This window comes from Mustela nigripes, chromosome 11, assembly GCF_022355385.1.
Source record: "Mustela nigripes isolate SB6536 chromosome 11, MUSNIG.SB6536, whole genome shotgun sequence".
Lineage (NCBI taxonomy): Eukaryota > Metazoa > Chordata > Mammalia > Carnivora > Mustelidae > Mustela > Mustela nigripes.
The window spans coordinates 22,130,061-22,146,449 of record NC_081567.1 but is presented as its reverse complement, the minus strand read 5'-3'; positions in this window follow the sequence as shown (position 1 = coordinate 22,146,449).

The following is a 16,389-nucleotide window of genomic DNA, read 5'->3' as shown; positions in this document are numbered from 1 at the left end:
TGTGTGTGTGTGTGTGTGTGTGTGTGTGCATGTATGTGTGTCTGCATACACAGACACATACACACATACTCATACACCAGAACCAGGACTAGGAATCACTTTACTGCCAGTATCTAGGGACTATTTCCAATTACTGTAAGGCCAGTGAAAGAAAGAAAAAAAAACACACACACACACAGTGGGCAGGGCACCTCGGATTACCTCTCTGCAAACAGTGTGAGGTCTCTTTATCCCCCTCACGGTAACTAATGGCTGCATTGGTCTCATCACACACTTGTATCATAATTTTCTAACCAGTCCTCTCTTGCTGAATAATTGCATTTCCAACATTTTTCCTTTTCTATATAAAGCACCATTGAATATTCTTGTACTAGTAATCATTAGGCTCTGCTATAATTATTTCCTTAGCATCAATTTCTACACATGGGATTTCTGAATTAGAGAGCACAGACGTTTTTTAAGATCTCTGATAGAGTACACCTTTTGGGGATTTGTATCAGTTAAAAATTCCACCAGTTTTATGTAAACATGATCATTTCCCTGTTTCCGGATCACACTGGGCATAAATTGCTTGTTCCATTAATTAGTTAACCACTCTATCAGTAAAAGGATGGTTAATTAAATTACGGTAATTTTATATTTCAGAATATTATGCTGTAAAGAGCAAGGGGAGTTTCTGGAATATAAGGGTGGAGAGAAACAAAAAGACAGACTTTTCCTATCCCAATGTGACAAAATGAACAAAAAATTGACAAAATCTAGAATTAAAAAAAAACCCCACCAGGAATATTTAGAAGACTACAGGGAGGTTTATGACCCCATCTTCAGGCTTTAAAGTGCCAATGGCGGAAATAGAGAAGTTTCGGGGTATCTACAAGCAGCTTCTCCCCCTGGATTCCAAGAAGAAGGGTTGAAGAGTGGGTAGAAGGTCCAGGTGAAAATACTGAGTAATAGCCCCAGTTTGGAGAGAAGCCAACGGAGGGGAGGAGCCCCAGCCCAGAGAGCAAGTTCCCCCATCCCCTAGAGGGGAAGCTGCTTGCCTTCATCTGGCTGTTCTAACGGAGGGAGGGGTAAACCAGGAGGGGCTGGCGGTGTTTCTCCCAGCTGGCAGGAAAGCAGGAAAGGAGGTGTAGACTGGTTTCAACCAGCTCACTCGACCCATCCCCGGTCATCAGCGGAATTGGGCAGAAGAGGAGGCAGCAAAGGAAATAAATCAGGTACGTCTCCCGAGGGCAGTTATGACGGGTGGGAGGTGCAGGGTGGCTGTCCCCCGGCCCCACTTTTTGGCAAGGAAGAGGGGAGGATCTCTGGAAAAGCCGGGTGAGACGTTCTCTAACATTGACAAATGAGGAAGTGGAGGCGTAAAATATTATCTAAAAGTATAAAGGCGGGGCGCCGGGGTGGCTCAGGGGGTTGGAGCCTCTGCCTGCGGCTCAGGTCATGATCTCAGGGTCCTGGGGTCAAGCCCTGCATCGGGCTCTCGGCTCGGCGGGGAGCCTGCTTCCTCCCCTCTCTCTCTGCCTGTCTCTCTGCCTGCTTGGGATCTCTGTCTGTCAAATAAATAAATAAAGTATTTTAAAATAAAATAAAATTATAAAGAGGAGCTAAAATTATAAAGCTAAAAATGACCAGAAACACATAGATACAAAGTAATGTGAAGCAACGCAAACATAATGCTTGTATCAGATTGGAACAAACAGAGGAAAGGTTAAAAACAGAAAATAGAACATGTGAGAATTACAACAAAGGGTCTCTTATTGCAGTACCTGTATGCCTTCAGCTCAGGTCCCGATCTCTGGGTCCTGGGACGGAGCCCTGCGTCGGGCTCCCAGCTGAGTAGGGAGTCTGCTTCGCGCTCTCTCTCCTTCTGCCCCTCCCCACTGTTCGTTCTCTTTCTCTCTCAAATAAATAAATTTAAAAAATGATGCACAGACCTGTACCCCTGAAGCAAATAATACATTCTATGTTAATAAAAAAAAAGAAATAAACAAGCAATTTAAAGAGAAATCCTTTCAGACTGGGTCAGAAAAACAAAACCCAACTTTGGGTTTGAAACAACTATGACCAAGTTTCTCAGGAAGTTTGAAAGGCGGGAACCAAGACATACCAGGTGAAGTGAACAAAAAGAAAGCTAGGTTCATGACATTAATATCGAACAAAATCGAATCCAAGTTTCAATGTGGTGATGACGACCCAGGGAGGGATTTTATAATGACAAAGGACTCATGCCCTCCACAATTAGGCTAAAACTTCCAGGATTGAGAAAATAACCAAAAACAACATCAAAATAATCGGAGCATCAACTTCCAGCACACACCAAAGACCAGCAGACTGCATTGCACCTCCTCTCCCATGCTAGATAAGGAAACTGAAAATAAAGACTTTGAGGACCTGAATGTATATATATATATTTTTTTAAAGATTTTATTTATTTATTTGACAGACAGAGATCACAAGTAGGCAGAGAGGCAGGCAGAGAGAGAGAGAGGAGGAAGCAGGCTCTCCGCAGAGCAGACAGCCCGATGCGGGGCTCGATCCCAGGACCCTGGGATCATGACCTGAGCCGAAAGCCGAGGCTTTAACCCACTGAGCCACCCAGGCGCCCCCCTGAATGTATATTTAATAAAGCTAATTTTGTCATTTGGTATCAAATGCTATACACTGATAATACAGAATAAGCCTTTTCCTGAGCCTGTGGAATTTTTCATGAGCCTGTGGACTATGTATCAGCGACAAAGAAAATTCCGACAAAATTTTTAAAAATACAAATAGTACAGACCACTTTCAAATTACAATACAAGAAAACTAGAAGACTCACAACAAAGGAAGAAGGATTAGAAAATAATTAGAAGGCAGGGGGGGGCGCCTGGATGGCTCAGTCCGTGTTGGCATTTGGCTCAGATCATGATCCCAGGGTCCTGGGATTGAGCCCCGCATTGGGCCCCCTGCTCAGTGGGGAGCCTGCTTCTCCCTCTCCCCCTGCTTGTGCTCTCTCTCCCTCTCAGTAAATAAATAAATAAAATCTTTAAGAAAAAAGGAAAGAACTATTAGGGTGGGGGAAGAATTTAGGGAGAGATCAAAGAATATTGTAAACCAGAATTTCCCCAGTATCTCGAATAATGAAACAGATGTCAAAAAACTGTCCTATGGCTAAACTTGGGTTAAGAGGAAAATGCCTAGCCTTTAACACGTTAATAAAGAAGGCAGTGAAAATTAACAAATTCAGTATGCCATTAAAGAAGTTAGAAAAAGAACAACAAACTATCCTAAGAAGTCAGAAACAAGGAAATAATTTTAAAAATTCGTGAATTTGAAAGCAAAACAAATTAAGAAAAAGGAATTGATTAATCCTAACAGTGGGCCTTTGGGATGGAGTCAGTTAGAGGAAAATGGATAAAATCTGAGTTGGCTAATTAAAAAAAAAAAAAAAGGAGGAAACCACCCAAACCAAGATTAAACATGATGCACAAAGAACATCACACAAGGAAAATGAAAAGTCTTCGCACCTTGCAAGACTTTGTGCAATTAAATTGGAAAATCTGGGGGTTCCTGGGTGGCTCCGTCAGTTAAATGTGCAACTCTTGGTTTCAGCTCAGGTCATGATCTCCCCATCGTAAGATCAAGCCCCATGTCTGGCTCTGTGTTCAGTGCAGAATCAGCTTTGGATTCTTTCTCTTTTTGCCCCTCCCCACTTGTGCTCTCTCTCTCTCAAATAAATAAATAAATAAATAAATAAATAAAATCTTTAGAACAAATTGAAAATCTGAATGAAACAGATGTTTTTCTAAAAAAAAAAAAAAAAGTAACTGTACCAAAATAAATACTATGTTAGAAATTTCCAGACAATAAGCAGGAACAAAACTGAGAATGTTATCAACAAGCTCCCTGAGGATTTCTCAGAGGAATTCTTCCAATCAGCCAATAAATAGATAATTCTACTCTGTATAAATTATATCAGAGCACAGAGAAGGAAAAGATGCTCAGATTTTCTGTGAAAACTACAGCAAAACCTGAAAATCATGTCACAAAAACTACATACTAAGCTCATTTATAAATATCATATCTTAAATAAGATATTATTTAAAGAAAACCTAACATTTCAGGAATGTAGGACATGCTGAGTATTTGGAATTCTGTTAATAAGCATTGGCCCTGGGGCGCCTGGATGACTCAGTGGGTTAAAGCCTCTGACTTCGGCTCAGGTCATGATCTCAGAGTCCTGGGATCGAGTCCCGCATGGGTCTCTCTGCTCAGCAGGGAGCCTGCTTCCCCCTCTCTCTGCCTGCCTCTCTGCCTACTTGTGAGCTCTGTCTTATAAATAAATAAAAATCTTTAAAAAAATAAAAAAAAGGGCGCCTGGGTGGCTCAGCGGGTTAAAGCCTCTGCCTTCGGCCCAGGTCATGATCCCAGGGTCCTGGGATCAAGGCCCGCATCGGGCTCTCTGCTCAGTGCAGAGCCTGCTTCTCTCTCTCTCTCTCTGCCTGCCTCTCTGCCTACTTGTGAGCTCTGTCTTATAAATAAATAAAAATCTTTAAAAAAATTAAAAAAATAAGCATTGGTCCTCATATATCTTGGTTAAAAATCATAAAATACTTTTTAAAACTTAATTTAATCTAAAAAAACTAACATAGAATTGACAAGATATTCTCATATCTTTCTAAGTCTCAACTGGATCTCTAAGACTCCTTTTTTAATTCCACATTTTGAAACATGTACTCTATTTTCCTTGATAAACCTCTCTAGAGTTTTACTGATTTTTAAAAAAATTCTATTTATTTATTCGACAGAGAGAGAGAGAACACAAGCAGGAGGAGAAGGAGAGGGAAAAGCAGGCTTCCTGCTGAGCAGGGAGCCTGCCAGGGTGCTCGATCCCAGGATGAGGGGCTTGATTAGGATCATGGCCCAAGCTGAAGGCAGACACTTAACAACTGAGCCCCCCAGGTACCCTGAGTTTTATTGATTTCATCAAAGATCTGGATCACATTTAAGTTTAAATCTGGATTTATTTAACACTTATTTCTTTCTATTGCTTAACTTTGTCATGTCTGCTTTTATCAGGCTTAATTCCATCCACCTGCTATTTTACTCCTTTTATTTATTTATTTATTTTTAAAGATTTTATTTATTTACTTGAGAGAGAGAAACAGTGAGAGAGAGCATGAACGAGGAGAAGGTCAGAGAGAGAAGCAGACTCCCCATGGAGCTGGGAGTCCGATGTGGGACTCGATCCCGGGACTCCAGGATCATGACCTGAGCCGAAGGCAGTCGTCCAACCAACTGAGCCACCCAGGCGTCCCTATTTTACTCCTTTTAATTGTCTTCCATAACCCCCCTTTAAGCTTTTATTTCTAAGTAACCTCACCACCCAACATGGGGCTCAAACTCATGACCCTGAGATGAAGAGTCGTATACTCACCGACTGAGCCAGACAGGCACTCCTCGTAGCCCCTTTTTACCAGAAACATTCAAGGAGTGCCTGGGTGGCTCCGTCAGTTAAGGACCTCAGCTCAGGTCTCGATCTCAGGGTTCTGGGGTCGAGTCCCACATCGGCTTCCTTGCTCAGCAGGGGGCCTGCTTCTCCCTCTGCCTGCTGCTCCCCGCTGCTTGTGGGCTCTCTCTTTCTCTGACAAATAAAACCTAAGAAAGAAAGAAAGATCTCATTTCTTTTCATCCTCCTCCCCCCCACCCCTCCCCCTCCTTTTTTTAAGAGAGGGAGAGAAAGAATCTTAAGCAGACTCCATGCCCAGCACGGAACCCAACATGGGGCTCAGTCTCACACCTTTGAGGTCATGACCTGAGCCAAAATCAAGAGTTAGACGCTTAACTGACTGAGCCACCCAGTCACCCCTATTGTCCTGGAATCAGGAAAAGCTCTGGTTAAGACTTTCCTCTTAACTTTAGTCATGGCATAGGAACAAATGACAATTACAATAGGAATGGTTTAAAAACACAAAGCAGAATCTCGCTTTCTTTGACAATTTCTATCACTTTTTTTCAGTCAGTGCTTCGCTTTTTATTTCAGATGTTCATAAAAGTTATTATCCTTCAGGGAGATTGTACTTTCTACCATAAAATAATACTCTGCCTAAAATGCTTCGGTTATGTGTCCTCTTTCCTCTAGAACTGCTATTACTGTCTTGTTTCTTTTATGTTTGTATTCCTGATGTACTCTGGAGCATCCTTACCTTTTACCCCCTTAACACTTTTTTTTTTTTTTTGCCTATTGAGAGATGTTTATGCATTTTATTTTTTGTTATATTTTTATTAACATATAATGTATTATTAGCCCCAGGGGGGCAGGTCTGTGAATCGCCAGGTTTACACACTTCACAGCACTCACCATAACACATACCCTCCACAGTGTCCATAACCCAGCCACCCTCTCCCTAGCCCCCTCCTGGAAAACAGCATGGAGTTTCCTCAGAAAGTTGAAAATAGAGCTACCCTATGACCCAGCAATTGCACTACTGGGTATTTACCCTAAACATACAAATGTAGCGATCCGAAGGGGCACGTGCACCTGAATGTTTGTAGCAGCAATGTCCACAATAGGCAAACTATGGAAAGAGCCCCCTAAACACTTTTGATTCGCTTTTCATGACGCTGGTCTTTTGGAAACATGACCCGTTTCGATTTTTAAAATCTAGAGTGTTTTGTTTTTAATTGGGTTGCTTAAGTCTTTTTTATTTCTGTTATATTAGGTCTTATCATTGTTCTTCTGTTTTGTATTTTCTGAAGGTAGTGCTCTCTTGTTGACTTTTTCTTCTTAAATTTGCAGTATGAGTCATGTTGTCTTTGCTGGTGTTATGGTTTTACTTTTTATAGATTAATTCATTTGGGTTTTATTCAGAGACACACGTCCTCTACTTAGATAGTTTCCAAAATGCAGTCTTAGGCTGAATTTCTAAGGCTGTGATCTTACAGAAGTGGAATGCAATTTCAATTTAGGGAATGGTTTAAACCAAATGCTCCCAAGAAGCTCCAATTTCAGGACACGTTTGTACAGAGTTCGAGAAGATTCTCTGGTCTCTCTGCTGATTTTGTTGTCTTTCTGGAGTAATCTATTTACTCAATCAATGTCAGGTGGAGAAAGGGTAATTTGAGATACAGATTAAATTTATCAACCCATGTCCTATAGGGCCTGGGGTAAAATGGATCTATTGGGAAGGGAGAAAACTGGCACTGGAAACCTATTCATTTGAAACTGGGTTTTTCAAAGGTAAAAAAGTGTTTGGGGACCCCAAACACTTAGATTCCCCAGCCCCTTCTTTCCTGAGAAATCTTATGTTGTGTAGATCCTAATTACCACGTAATCAAAATCTATATTGAAGAAACAAAGAAAGCAGAAGAAAAGAACAGTGGTTGTGAAAATGGGAAGTACAGGAACAACTGGAAAATGTTGTCAGTGGGTTGGATGCCAACCAGGACCGTGGTCTGGAGGCTTTTAATGCAACAGCAGCCTATGATGGGTAACCTGGATGCTAGCCAAAACCCTGGTGGAAGCAAGCCTCATAAATTAGTTTTGATCACTGTTTGGCATTTCCCATTTTCAGTTTAGAGAAAGGCCACCATATAATTTGTGCATCTTCTTTTTGAAGAATTACTTTTGACATATGCACTAAATATTATAACCATGTGATAACACTTATTTAGAACCATATAATCTGTATTGCAGTTAATTCTATGTAATTGGTGTCTTTGCTCATCTTTCCACTTACCAAGACTTCCCCTTAAGTTTTTTTTCCTCCCAAGTTAATTTTAATTATATGAGTAATACATTAATGGATTCTTCTTATTAAATCCCAGTTAGTCTAAACTTTCTCTCTCCCTTTAGAGACACAGGGGTAACCACTCTGGTGTGTATCTGTCTATCTATCTACCCAATTTTTTTTTTTTTAAAGATTTTATTTATTTATTTGACAGAGAGAAATCACAATTAGATGGAGAGGCAGGCAGAGAGAGAGAGAGGGAAGCAGGCTTTCTGCTGAGCAGAGAGCCCGATGCGGGACTCGATCCCAGGACTCTGAGATCATGACCTGAGCTGAAGGCAGCGGCTTAACCCACTGAGCCACCCAGGCGCCCTATCTACCCAATTTTAAAATATGTTTGTTTTGGTTTTGTTTTATTTGGGAGAGAGAGAGGACAAGAGGGAGAAGCAGAGGGAGAGGAAAAGCAGACTCCCCACTGAGCAGGGAGCGCGATGCAGAACCCTGAGATCATGACCTGGGCCAAAATCAAGAGTTGGAGGCTTAACCGACTGAGCCACCCAGGTGCCCCCAAAATGTGGTATTTTAAAAATAATTACATCACATTGTATAATTTGCTACCCCCCACACCTGTGATATGTCTTAGAGATCTAAGTAAATATCTATTTCATTTTTTTAAAGTTCTATTTTATTTGAGAGACAGAGAGAGAGAGAGAGAGAGAGAGCGAGCACTGTCTCTGTCTCTGGATGAGGAGAGAGGGAAGAGAGAGAATCTCAAACACAGTCCCCACTGAGAGCGGATCCTGACACAGGGCTCGATCTCACGACCCTGAGATGATGACCTGAGTCAAAATCAGGAGTTTGATGCTTAAGTGACTGGGCCCACCAGACATCCCAGTAAATATCTATTTTAAACTGTGGCGTAAAATTCCTTAGAATAGATACATGGTGATTTTGTGGGGTTGTCATCCTATTGATCGATATCAGGGTTGTTCTGGTTGGTGACCACGGTAAACAATGTTGCAAGGAACATCCTCCTGCCTGCCCTCTGGTGTACATGGGGAGGCAGAGGGAGGGGGAGAAGTTTCTTTAGGGAAGAAACTAAGCAGAAGAATCGCTTAGGCCATTTATTGTTGTGGTTTTGTATTTCTACTGTGCTATGCAATATAGTAGCCACTAGCCACATGTAACCACTAAGCACTTTCACTGTGGCCAATGTGAGTAGAGAATTAACTCTTAGTTTTACTTAATTTTTAGAATGTCAAAATTTAATCAGTGTAAGACATTTTTCTGTCAAATTCCATTTTATCGAGATGACAAACATAATTGCATTCTAGCAATTGCATCACATGAAATACTGCCACACTGTAGGGTGTGTGCTGGGTACATATAGTGTTATATTTCTGGGATTACATGTGAACACACCACCAATCTACTAGGTATCAATGCACTGATTCAGTTTGAATGATCATTTCTGTGCACAGACATAACACCATCATGTGTTTACTTGAATATTTTATGCAAACAGTATAGGCTGCCTGATAACACTCGTCAACCACAACTGGTAATTAAGTCAAAATCCATATTATTTTAATTATCATAAAATCCAGTCATTTTTCTATGTAGGAACGCAATTTGAAATTTAAAATTAGGCATACAGTGAACGCCGAACCAAATGGAGATGTAGAAGCTAGTACTGTGACCAGAGGAGAGAGAGAGAGAGAAAGAAATGAAAATACAGAGACTAAAAGAAGATGAACTACAAATTTCATGATGAATGGCAACTGTAATTTGCTGGGCAAAGCAAAACAAAAATGCTGTGTTTGTTGTAGAACAAACACTTAAAAAGATAATAAAGTAGAAAATATGGAGGCATTTTCAGCAAACACAGAGTGAATTTGATAAGCGGTTTTCTTTCAACATTCAAAAAAGAATTGATGGCAAGGGAAACAAAAGCAAAAATAAACTACTGGAACTACATCAAAATCAAAAGCTTCTGCACAGCAAAGGAAACCATCAACAAAATGAAAAGGCATCCTATGGAATGGGAGAAGATATTTGTAAGTGATGTATCTGATAAGGGGTTGATTTCCAAAATATATAAAGAACTTATACAACTCAACACTGAAAAAACAAACAAACTGATTAAAAATTGGCCAGACGACCTGAATAGGCATTTTTTCAGAGAAGACATCCAGATGGCCAACAGATACATGAAAAGATGCTCCACATCACTCATCCTCAGGGAAATGTAAATCAAAACCACAGTGAGGTATCACCTCACACCTGTCAAAATGGCTGGCATCAAAAAGGTAAGAAATAAATGTTGAGGAGGATGTAGAAGAAAAATGATCCCTCATGCACTGTTGGTGAGAATGTAAATTGGTGCAGCCACTAGAGAAAATAGTACGGAAGTTCCTCCGAAAAAAAATTAAAAATAGAAATACCATACGATCCAATAATTCCACTACTGGGTGTTGGCCCAAAGAAAAGTAAAAACACTAATTTGAAAAGATATAAGCACCCCCCGTGTTTATTACAGTATTACTCACCATAGGCAAGATATGGAATATTACGCAGCCTTAAAAAAAGGATGAGATTGTGCCATTTTCCACAACATGGGTGCATGGGTGGACCTAGAGGGTATTATGCTAAAATGAAATAAATCAGACTTAGAAAGACGAATACTAAATGATTTCATTCCTATGTGGAATCTAAGAACAATGAAAAAACAAACAGAAACCAGAATCATACCTGTAAATTCAGAGACCTGATGGCTGATGGAGAAAAAGGGAGAGAATGGGGGGTTGGACAAATTGGGTGAAGGGGGGGAGGTACAGGCTTCTGTTATGGAATGAATATGTAACAGGAATAAAAGGCACAACATAAGGAATATAGCCAATGATAGTGTCAGAGCACTGTGTGGTGACAGAGGGTAGCTACACTTGTGAGCACAGCATAAAGTATAGACTTATTGAAACACTGGGTTATACACCTGAAATGAATGAAACACTGTGTATCAATCGTACTCAGATAAAGAATTCTTTTTAAGGAGGAATTGATGACACACATGACAAGATGGCCATTGTCACCTCCGTGTCACGAAGGAAATGCAAATCAAAACCACACAAGATCCCGCTTCACACCCACTCGGTTGGCTGTTACCAAACATTAACACATGTTGATGAGGAACTGGAACTCTTGTACACAGCCACTGAGAATGCAAAATGGTGCTTTCATGATGAAACACAGTATGGCATTTCCTCAAAAACTTAAGCCTAGAAATACCATATGACTTAGAAATTCTCCATCTCTGAATACACCCAAGAGAAGAGAGAGCAGGGGCTCCCATAGGAATTTGTGCACCCACGTGAAGAGCAACATTATTCACAATAGCCAAGAGTTGGAAGCAACTCAAGAGTCCACTGGTGGATGGAAGGATAAACACGATACGGCAGAAGATTACGAGGGAATATTAGACAGCCTTAAAAAGGAAGGAAATTCTGACACATACTGTAACATGAATGAAATTTAAAGACATTATAGTAAGTGACACAAGCCAGTCACAAAAGTTCAAACACTGTATCATTCAAGTTACATGAGGGGTCTAGAGCAGTCAAACTCACAGGGACTAAAAGTTAGAATGGCGGTTGCCAGAGGCTGGGGAGAAGGGGGAGTTAGTGTTTAAGGAGAGACTCGGTTGCGGAAAATAAACCAAGTTCTGGAGATGGATGGTGGTGACGGTTGCACAATGTGAATGCACTCAATGCCACAGAACTGTACACTTAAAAATGGTACATTTTATATGTCTGTTTTGCAATAGAAAAAAAGAATGGATGAGATTAGTTTCCTGAAAGCAGAATAAAATGTTGAGCAAAAAAAGTGTTTTAAATAGGTTTTAACAAGATCAGAGAGTATAATTTTGGCCAGGTAGAAAATGATCTGGATTTTTATACACCCATGCATCCCACAATTTTTAGTGAAAAGATGGTAAACTATTATTTCAGTTGTGAGAAATATTTTATAAAATCACGAGAAAAAGACTAAAAAGACATTCTTATAAAAAGGGAACAATTTTCAGTTAAGCCACCAAACAACTGCCCACAGAATAAAAATTTATTAAAGATAAATTCAAATTTTGAAAAAATAGTGAATTGTAGACAAGCTATGCCATGAGACACTTCCCAATTAATACTGAGTATGATTTGTTTCATTTTTATTTATTTATTTTTAAGAGTTTATTTAAATCATCTTGCCACCCACTGTGGGGCTCGAACTCGTGACCCTGAGATCAGAAGTCACATGCTCTCTGACTGAGCCAGCCAGGCACTGTGAGTATATTTAATTTTAAAGGTCTTCCAAATTTATGAAGAAATATTGTCAATTCATTGTGTAAAAATATAAACTGTAAAAGAGATTTAAAAAAATTTTTTTACATCTGACAAAGAAGATACTCAGTTAGATATGAAATAAATTAGTTTCTATCACGCCAGATGGTGCTCCAGCTATGTTCAGTTAAAAAAAAAATCTGGATTTATTGTAATTTCAAAACAGGAGACTGATGTTTCCCTTATTGCTTCATTCCACCGTATGATATATATTGAAAATATTTGTGTTCGTTTTCAGAAGTAGACTCTGTGGAAAGTGTCATGGATATAGCTGTTAAAATTGTTCAGTGTATACACTCAAATGCTGTGAATCACCAGCTTTTGGAAAGGAACAGAAAGCAATAAATGCGATGATCTTGTCTCTTTATCTCTGTTCATTGGTTGGGTCATGGAAGTTTTGTGGGTTTTTTTTTAAGATTTTATTTATTTATTTGAGAGAGAGAGAGAGTGAAAGAGAACATGAGAGGGGAGAAGGTCAGAGGGAGTAGCAGACTCCCCAGGGAGCTGGGAGCCTGATGCGGGACTCAATCCTGGGACTCCAGGATCATGACCTGAGCTGAAGGCAGTTGCTTCACCAACTCAGCCAGCCAGGCACCCACATGGAAGGGTTTTACAAAGATTTACTGTGCTGTGAATTCTAATCAAGATTTGCTTGGAACAAAAGGAATTCTTGCCAAATATTTAATAATCAAAGACAAAAGATGGTGATCTACTGATTTCACACTGATATCATAGTATATGTGAATGAGATAAATTTGAAGCTCTAAGGACACAGAAATCTTCCTTGTGACCTAGCTAGAAAGTTACAAGAATTTACATCGAAATGGAAGTTTCTCATAATAAATCATGATTCATTGAATGATTTAACATATTTTCTAATATGAATATATAGGCAAAAGATTTTTAATTATAATAACCAGCACTATGTAAACTATCTATAAAACCTACAAGAACAATGTGGAGAATGTTGTGTTGGCATTGATGAACTTAGAGTTACTTTTCAATTTATGCAATACCCCTTTACATTCCGTGTTAACAATACTGAGTTACTATGAGTCAGTCAATTGACATAACTTGGACAAACAATAGTTCTAATAAAGACAAATTTGTTTTGTCAATGTGGAAGTGAACATTAAGGGAAGATTATTTTTTGGTGCTTCATCCTGCAACTGAAAAACTTTTAAGTATGCTTGGAAGACCTTGGGTATGTGACTTGACTTTTTCAACCATAAATACAAATACAGATTCAATATTTCTAACAAAAATTCAGCATCTAGATTGAATTGTGCTCAGTATAAAATAGCCCTGGGCTCCAAAGGCTTAAAACAACCACACAAAAGAACATATCTCATTAATGATTTGTTTATATTGAATATATATTGATGTGATGAAATTTTAGAAATACTGGATTGAATAAAATGTAACATTAAAATTAATTTCACCTCATGAAGAGCAGCATTATTCACAATAGCCAAGAGTTGGAAGCAACTCAAGAGTCTGCTGGTGGATTAAGGATAAACACGTTCCTACCTTTTTAAATGTGGTTACTAGAAGATTTAGTATTTTAGTATTCTATCAAACAGCACTCATCTAGAGTCCCTCCCTTTTTATTAGTGCCAGATCTCCTCTGGGAGAATTACCCAATGGGATTCACTCTGACATGAGGGTAATGAAGGCACTTGCCTCCTCTTGCAATTCCCACTGCGGAGGCAGAAGGAGCCCCGTCCAAGGAGGGTGCCATGGACCAGAATGATATGGCGCTTACACCTGGGACATCGATTCTGGAGTAAGTGGTGCAGAGACAAGGATTGTCTGGAAGTGGAACTCCGTATGATGTCAGTGGCAGTGTGTGGACCCAGCTCTTTGAATTTCCCAAACTGTATTTCTGCCGTGACGGGGATGGGGTGGGTGGGTGTTGGAGAAGCAAACACGATGTCCGCTAGAGAAGCAAACACAATGTTCACCAGAGTGAGGGGCTGAGTCAGGTGAAGACAGGGTCACACATCAGGTTTGAAGGGTTAGGGAAGCTTCCACATAGGGACTAAGCAACAAGGGGTTGCAGTGTGGAGTGCAGCGTAAGCTGTCCCTAAGAATGAACGGTGGGTAGGGGTGGTGGCTGACAGAAACCACAGCGAGACTAAGTAAGATGGAGAGAAGGCCTCCGTATGTGTCCTAATCAACAGTCCTGCTGACCAAACCACCCTCTGCATTATGGAGTGAACAGCTGAGTTAATTCAAGAAAAAGACTCTCTGGAACCACAATGTCATGGCAACCGTGAAGGAATTCTACTTTCTCTATAGACCAGAGCTCAGTCAGTCCCTCTATTATTTCAGTTCTGGGGAACGGTCCAGGTCGTAACTGGGCTCCTGCAACCGATGCCGGAGTTCTGGGGGCATCTCCCTTCTTCACTCCTGCACCTGAGTCCCTGTCCTAATGCATTGCTTGGGGTGTAACTTATTTGTCCCAGAGGCAGGAAATCTTCCTTGAATCTCAACTCAGCGCCCACAGCCCTGCTCTGGCTTCCTTAGTTGGAAGCCCAGGCAGCTCTGGGCTGAACGGACCGACCCATGGCCCCCAGGATGAGTGATACTACCTGTTCCATTCCTCGGGCAGCGGAATGTCTTGAGAGCCAGGACACTTGGCTTCTAGGCCTGGCTCTGCCACTAGTTGCATGACTTTAGGCAAATCACATCACCTCTCTGGGCCTCAGTTTTCACACCTGAGAAACGAAGGGGTTGCATCATATTAGTGATTCTCTACTTTTAATTACTTTTCCCTCCCAAACATAACCAGTGACGTATATTTTACCTAAGAGACACACACCCATTTGCAACTGCTGGGTGCTCACTGATTACACCCGTTCCTTCCCCACTTAAGAAAGCCTATCGGAATGCAGGGAAGAATGTAGATAATCTGACTGCATTTTTTTAATATTAAAAATAATCATGTGCCATCTTTTGACTGCAACAGAGTTATACTTATTGAGGGTTTAATTATCCACCTTCCAAATAAAAAGGGAGAGAGAAAGAGAAAGAGCCCAAGAAGGAAAAGCTCATCACTCAGTGAGGAATGAACACGAGATGGGAAACATAGACCCCACATTCTTCCATTGGCTCCAGTAGTTGCGAATCTCCCATCCTGTGCCTTCCTTGCGTCCAGTGAGGTTCTCATTAAGCATAGGATCTCTGGTATGACCTCTTCCTTAGAGGGTTTTGTTTTTAAGATTTTATTTATTTATTTGTCAGGGATAGAGGGAGAGAGAGCGAGCGAGCATAGGCAGACAGAGAGGCAGGCAGAGGCAGAGGCAGAGGGAGAAGCAGGCTCCCCGCCAAGCAAGGAGCCCGATGTGGGACTCGATCCCAGGACACTGGGATCATGACCCGAGCCGAAGGCAGCCGCCCAACCAACTGAGCCACCGAGGCGTCCCAGGGTTTTGTTTTAAGATCTGTTTATTTATTTGAGAAAAAGAGAGAGCACGAGTGGTGGGGGCAGAGGGAGAGGGGGAGAAGAATCTCCAGCAGACTCCGCACTGAGTGTGAGCTCTACGTGGGGCTCAATCTCACGACCCCGAGATCAAGACCTGAGCAGAAACCAAAAGTTGCTCACTTAACCAACGATGCCACCCAGAGGGCTCTTCCCTGGAGGTTTTCAAGGGACACTGACTCTCCAGTTTTCATCTTCTACACTGGCTTACTGACCCATGGGCAGATGCTACAGAATTCTCCATAGTCTTTTTTTTTTTTTTAATTTTTTTTTTTTTTTAAAGATTTTATTTATTTACCAGAGAGAGAGGGAGAGAGTGAGCGAGTGAGCACAGGCAGACAGAATGGCAGACAGAGGCAGAGGGAGCAGGGAGCCCGATGTGGGACTCGATCCCAGGACGCTGGGATCATGACCTGAGCCGAAGGCAGCTGCTTAACCAACTGAGCCACCCAGGCGTCCCTCCATAGTCTTATTTACAGATCTCACAAGGCGCCCTTGACAACCTCTGAGTTTGTGCACCAAGGCTGCTGGCTGCTGAGCTAGTGTCTCTGAGGTCTCTCCCTGCATCAAATTGCTGGGAAACAATGGCCTTCAGTTGTTTCCCAGCCGCTGCCCACTTGCTACCTGGCTTCCCCTACCTGGTACTCCTCTTCCACATTCCTGCCTAGGACAAGCGCTAGCCAGTCTTTCTTTCCTTTATTTTTTTTTTTCTTTTTAAGATTTTATTTATTTGGGGGTGCCTGGGTGGCTCAGTGGGTTAAACCTCTGCTTTCCGCTCAGGTTATGATCTCAGGGTCCTGGGATCGAGCCC